Source organism: Ahaetulla prasina, chromosome 17, assembly GCF_028640845.1.
Source record: "Ahaetulla prasina isolate Xishuangbanna chromosome 17, ASM2864084v1, whole genome shotgun sequence".
Classification (NCBI taxonomy): Eukaryota; Metazoa; Chordata; class Lepidosauria; order Squamata; family Colubridae; genus Ahaetulla; species Ahaetulla prasina.
The window spans coordinates 5,456,857-5,463,046 of NC_080555.1; the positions used below are offsets into that span (position 1 = coordinate 5,456,857).

General features: G+C 44.2%; 1 long non-coding RNA gene across 1 annotated transcript in view; it reads left to right on the forward strand.

Annotated features, from left to right (window-relative positions):
- LOC131186480 (uncharacterized) overlaps positions 1 to 6,190 on the forward strand; it is a 30,735-nt gene that overhangs the window by 17,362 nt on the left and 7,183 nt on the right. The window lies entirely within an intron of this gene.

Here is a 6,190-nt window from a genome sequence, read left to right on the forward strand (position 1 = left end):
GATGCTGCAATGGTCGTTAAGTGTGAAAAACGGTCATAAGTCACTTTTTTCAGCGCCCCTGTAACTTTGGTCAAGAAAATAAACGGTTGTAAAGTCGAGGACTTACCGATAAATTTTTCAGAGTCTTTGGGAGTTGAATTAAGTTGCTAGAAGGTTAAAGGACCTTTTTAAATTGCAGGGTATCTGCTGCTTAGAGCAGCGTCTCAACCGCGGCCACTTTAAGAAGGGTTGGACTTCAATTCCCAGAGTTCCCAGCTACCATAGAGTTGAGCTCCACCCCTCTCTTAAAACATGCTGGCATAGGGGGATTCTGGGAATTGAAGTCCACCCTTCTTAAAGCTGCCCAAGGTTGAAAAACACCCGTCCTAGGCTAACAAGTCAAAAATAATCCAAACACAATTATTTTTGTGTTACGGATTCATGCAAATTGTGATCCTTTTGCAATCCGTTTCATGCACCTGTCATGGGTCACCCGGTCCCTACTTCTGTGTTGCAAGGGGTGGGGGGTGCAAGTAGGAATTGGCACCATGGTTCTTTGTGTGGGCTTTGTGTGTTCCCTCGCTCGACTTCCTTCTTTTCAAACACAAAAACATTTGCCTGTTTACAAGCTTAGTTCAATCCTTTGAGATGCTAGGTAAAAAATATATATATATTCCCCATTTTACCTCTCTCTAGCACCCTAATTTTGTCCTTAAATTGAACCAAAACCTGTAGCTTGGATCCTCTCTCTCCCTGTTACTTTTAGTCTCTGTTTTTAATTCATCTCTTTTTAGTCGTCTCTTTTTAATTTAGCCAGCATTGTTGGTTCAACCCTACCAAACACGGGCAAAAAATGGTTTGATTTTGTCTTCTCTTTACGAGGATCACGCATCGAGTTTTGGACACGTTTCTCTGCTCCTTCCCGACGGGGGCTCAAAGGTTTTGTTACAAATCGTGAGTTAAAACATTTTGGATAGAAAATTTATAAACCTCTGTTCGCCAAGCTACCAGTTTTATAATGTGGGTAAGCAGGATAATTTCCCCCCCCCTTCCGTTTCCTCTTTTGGGGGAGGAAAAGAGTCACACGGTTACTGCGTGCTCGCTCGCTCGCTCGCTCATAGGATGGGTGGATCTGGCCCTCGCCTTCACCCTCCCTGTCGCAACTGGGATTTCTTTAGCTGACTATAAGGCGTGGGCGCAAAAGTGGTGCAAAAAAAAAAAAAAAAGGATCCATAAACACTTCTGACCGAAGTGTGGGCAGACGTGAAACGCGTGAACTTTTGTGGTGTCGAGGTTGCCCCATTTCGGTTTTGTCTGTCTCCCTTACCCTGGCCGCCTCTGAAAATATTTACAGACCCCTCACATCCTGGACATAAACTGTTTCAACTCCTACCCTCAAAACGACGCTATAGAGCACTGCACACCAGAACAACTAGACACAAGAACAGTTTTTCCCCGAAGGCCATCACTCTGCTAAACAAATAATTCCATCAACACTGTCAAACTATTTACTGAATCTGCACTACTATTAATCTTCTCATAGTTCCCATCACCAATCTCTTTCCATTTATGACTGTATGACTGTAACTTGTTGCTGGCAATCCTTGATTTATATTGATATATTGACCATCAATTGTGTTGTAAATGTTGTACCTTGATGAAGGTATCTTTTCTTTTATGTACACTGAGAGCTTAGGCACCAAGACGAATTCCTTGTGTGTCCAATCACACTTGGCCAATAAAAATTCTATTCTATTCTATTCTATTCTATTCTATTCTATTCTATTCTATTCTATTCTATTCTATTCTATTCTATTCTATTCTATTCTATTCTAGTGCAAGGAAAATGAATTCTTAGGAAGGGGGGGAAAGCGATAGCAAAATGAGTCACTTTGATCTAGTGGTTAAAAAGGCACCAGGTTGGAAACTGGGCGACAGGAAGTTCTAGTTCCGCGTCGTCATGAAACCAGGCAGGGTGACTTTGGGCCCATCGCCAGGTGACGTGAGTTCTAGTCACACCATAGGCATAAAAACCTGTCTCACCAGGAGACAGTGAATTCCAATCCCACCTTAAGGCATGAAAACGAATTGGGTGACTTTGCGCCAATCACCAGGGGACGGTGAGTTCTAGTCCTGCCTTAGACATGAAAGCCAATTGGTTGACTTTGAGCTGATCACAAGGAGATGGTGAGTTCTAGTCCCGCTTTAGGCATAAAAGCCAGTGGGGAGACTTTGGGCCAATTAGCAGGAGACAAGTGACTTTTAGTTTAGAGCAAAGCTCATTTAACCCATCTCACTTAGCCACAGAAATGCTGGGTTCAATTGCGGCCGTGAGGGCGAATTGGCAGCAATATAAATTCAATAAATAAATAAATAAGGACTGCCTGTATTTTACCTCTCTCTAGCGCCCTAATTTTGTCCTTAAATTGAACCAAAACCTGTAGCTTGGATCCTCTCTCTCCCTGTTACTTTTAGTCTCTGTTTTTAATTCATCTCTTTTTAGTCGTCTCTTTTTAATTTAGCCAGCATTGTTGGTTCAACCCTACCAAACACGGGCAAAAAATGGTTTGATTTTGTCTTCTCTTTACGAGGATCACGCATCGAGTTTTGGACACGTTTCTCTGCTCCTTCCTGACGGGGGCTCAAAGGTTTTGTTACAAATCGTGAGTTAAAACATTTTGGATAGAAAATTTATAAACCTCCGTTCGCCAAGCTACCGGTTTTATAATGTGGGTAAGCAGGATAATTTTTCCCCCCCTTCCGTTTCCTCTTTTGGGGGAGGAAAAGAGTCACACGGTTACTGCGTGCTCGCTCGCTCGCTCATAGGATGGGTGGATCTGGCCCTCGCCTTCACCCTCCCTGTCGCAACTGGGATTTCTTTAGCTGACTATAAGGCGTGGGCGCAAAAGTGGTGCAAAAAAAAAAAAAAAAAAAAGGATCCACAAACGCTTCTGACGGAAGTGTGGGCAGACGTGGAACACGTGAACTTTTGTGGTGTCGAGGTTTTGTCTGTCTCCCTTACCCTGGCCGCCTCTGAAAATATTTACAGACCCCTCACATCCTGGACATAAACTGTTTCAACTCCTACCCTCAAAACGACGCTATAGAGCACTGCACACCAGAACAACTAGACACAAGAACAGTTTTTCCCCGAAGGCCATCACTCTGCTAAACAAATAATTCCATCAACACTGTCAAACTATTTACTGAATCTGCACTACTATTAATCTTCTCATAGTTCCCATCACCAATCTCTTTCCATTTATGACTGTATGACTGTAACTTGTTGCTGGCAATCCTTGATTTATATTGATATATTGACCATCAATTGTGTTGTAAATGTTGTACCTTGATGAAGGTATCTTTTCTTTTATGTACACTGAGAGCTTAGGCACCAAGACGAATTCCTTGTGTGTCCAATCACACTTGGCCAATAAAAATTCTATTCTATTCTATTCTATTCTATTCTATTCTATTCTATTCTATTCTATTCTATTCTATTCTATTCTATTCTATTCTATTCTATTCTAGTGCAAGGAAAATGAATTCTTAGGAAGGGGGGGAAAGCGATAGCAAAATGAGTCACTTTGATCTAGTGGTTAAAAAGGCACCAGGTTGGAAACTGGGCGACAGGAAGTTCTAGTTCCGCGTCAAGTCATGAAACCAGGCTGGGTGACTTTGGGCCCATCGCCAGGTGACGGTGAGTTCTAGTCACACCATAGGCATAAAAGCCTGTCTCACCAGGAGACAGTGAATTCCAATCCCACTTTAGGCATGAAAACGAATTGGGTGACTTTGCGCCAATCACCAGGGGACGGTGAGTTCTAGTCCCCCCTTAGACATGAAAGCCAATTGGTTGACTTTGAGCTGATCACAAGGAGATGGTGAGTTCTAGTCCCGCTTTAGGCATAAAAGCCAGTGGGGAGACTTTGGGCCAATTAGCAGGAGACAAGTGACTTTTAGTTTAGAGCAAAGCTCATTTAACCCATCTCACTTAGCCACAGAAATGCTGGGTTCAATTGCGGCCGTGAGGGCGAATTGGCAGCAATATAAATTCAATAAATAAATAAATAAGGACTGCCTGTATTTTACTCTCCAGCCAAAAAATGGATCAGGGTGTCGTGTCCCCCTCCCCCTCCGACAGCCGGGTCTGGGAAGTCTGTATCCAGCGTGGCCACGAAGCCTCTGCAGCTTTGCCAAATTCCTGTCAGAGTTCTCAGGGCAGGCAGGAATCCAAGGTGTGACTTCAGCAACCAGATGAGACTTTGCCTGACTCAAGGAATGCCAGAAAGCAGATCCTTTATATAGGCCATGGGGTGTGGCTCCATGACTCAGCACTTATCCAGGCCTGCCCCTCCCTTCCTTTTGCTGACGTCGCCTCTCCATTCTCCGGAAGTGGGGATCTGTCCACTGTGACTTTCCGTCCTCCTGATCTGCTGCCGGCAATTCTAGCACGTGGCTGGCTTCGTGCTCACACGCTGTAGGAGGGAGGTTTGTTTGCTCATTCTGTCCGGGCATGGGGACCGGAGGCATGCCAGGCCGTTCCTCTTCATTATCAGACTCTGGCTCAGATAGCAGGAGATGGGAGGGGCCCGGCTGCGGAGAGGAGGGCGGGCGAGGCACAACACAGGGCAAATGAAACCAGTACCGTATCAGCCCCGTCAGAAACAAGCAAATCTCAAAATTTATTGCTTTCCAACAGTCAGCTTGAGAATCAAATTTTTCCAGGAAAGGATGCGAGAGAAATGAAAGGGGGAGAAAAAAATAAAATAAAATAAACATGGCCCCAAAATCTTATTTTAAGTAGCCTGAAACTCAAGCCGCCATCTGCACCTGCAGCCTACATTAAAATGGCAAGAAACTCAGCCAATATTGAGGAATATAAAACGCGACGTCTTGCCACACGGATGTCGCCGGCTGCAATTCCACAGAAATGGAAGACCTTCCTCCTTTCGTGCGTCAAGATTGCACCAATCCGGAAAGCTGACGCAACTTTTTCCAGATTGCACAACCGCTCTGCCCCAAAAACTCTTTTTTTTAAAAAAAAAATCACCCTCTGACGAAGCCTTAGGAGCTTTTAAAGATGATTAAAATCTTCCAGGAGTCCAGCAGGACAGAAAATCTTCAAAATAACAGCAGTTACTCGCAGGGAAAAAAGAGAGGGGAAAATAATAGTAAAAAAGAAAACAAATGAAGAAATCCTATATAAAGGGCCGAACGCAAACTTTTGGTGCTGAATATTAGATGATGAACAACAGCTGGAAACAAAACTGATCTTGCTGAAGTTTCTCGAATGCCCAATTTTGAATAGACAACCCCTCAGGGGTGAAATGCTCCCGGTTCGGATGGGATCGCCCGATCCAGTAAGCGATGGCAGCGGGTGGTTCGGAGAACCGGTAGCAAAAATCCTTGCCCACCCCCTCCATGCCCAGCTGAGTCGTGCGATCATCAGAGGTTTTTTATTTTTTTTATTTTTAAAAGCATTTTTTCTTCAGCCAAAAAAATGCTTTTAAAAGTAAAAAAAAAAAGCCTCTGATGATCGCATGGCTCAGCTGGGATCGTCAGAGGCTTTTAAAAGCATTTTTTTTACAAGTAAAAAAATAAATAAATTGGCCACGCCTGTCACATTACTCTAAGCCGTGCCCACAGAATTGGTAGTAACAAATTTTACATTTCATCACTGCAACCCCACCTTTTTCCCCCGAATGCGCCAATTTTTCACCCCCATCTCAGCAGGATTTTGGATCATTTAGACCCCACCCAAAACTTCTCCTTTCTCAAAACGCTATTCAGGTAGTCCTCAACTTACAACTTGTTTAGTAACTGTTCAAAGTTACAACGGTAGGGGGAGAAGAAGTGACGCGTGACTGTTTTTCAAACTTACAACCCTTGCAGCATCACGTGATCAAAATTTAGACCCTTACCAACTCATATTTATGACGATGGCAGCGTCCTGGGGGGTGTCATGTGATCCCTTTTGGCGATCTTCTGCGCCAAGCAAACTCAATGGAAGCCGGATTCATTTAACCACTGGTCTGATTAACCGCAGGGGTTTGCTGAACGATGGGGGCAGGAAAAGCCGTAAAATGGGGCCAAACTCAACCGTCTTGATGAGCGATGGAAATCTGGGGCTCAGCTGCAGTCGTTAAGTCGAGGACTACCTGGTAACAGAATGGCCCGACCTCCCGTTATCGCGGTTTTATTTATCTAC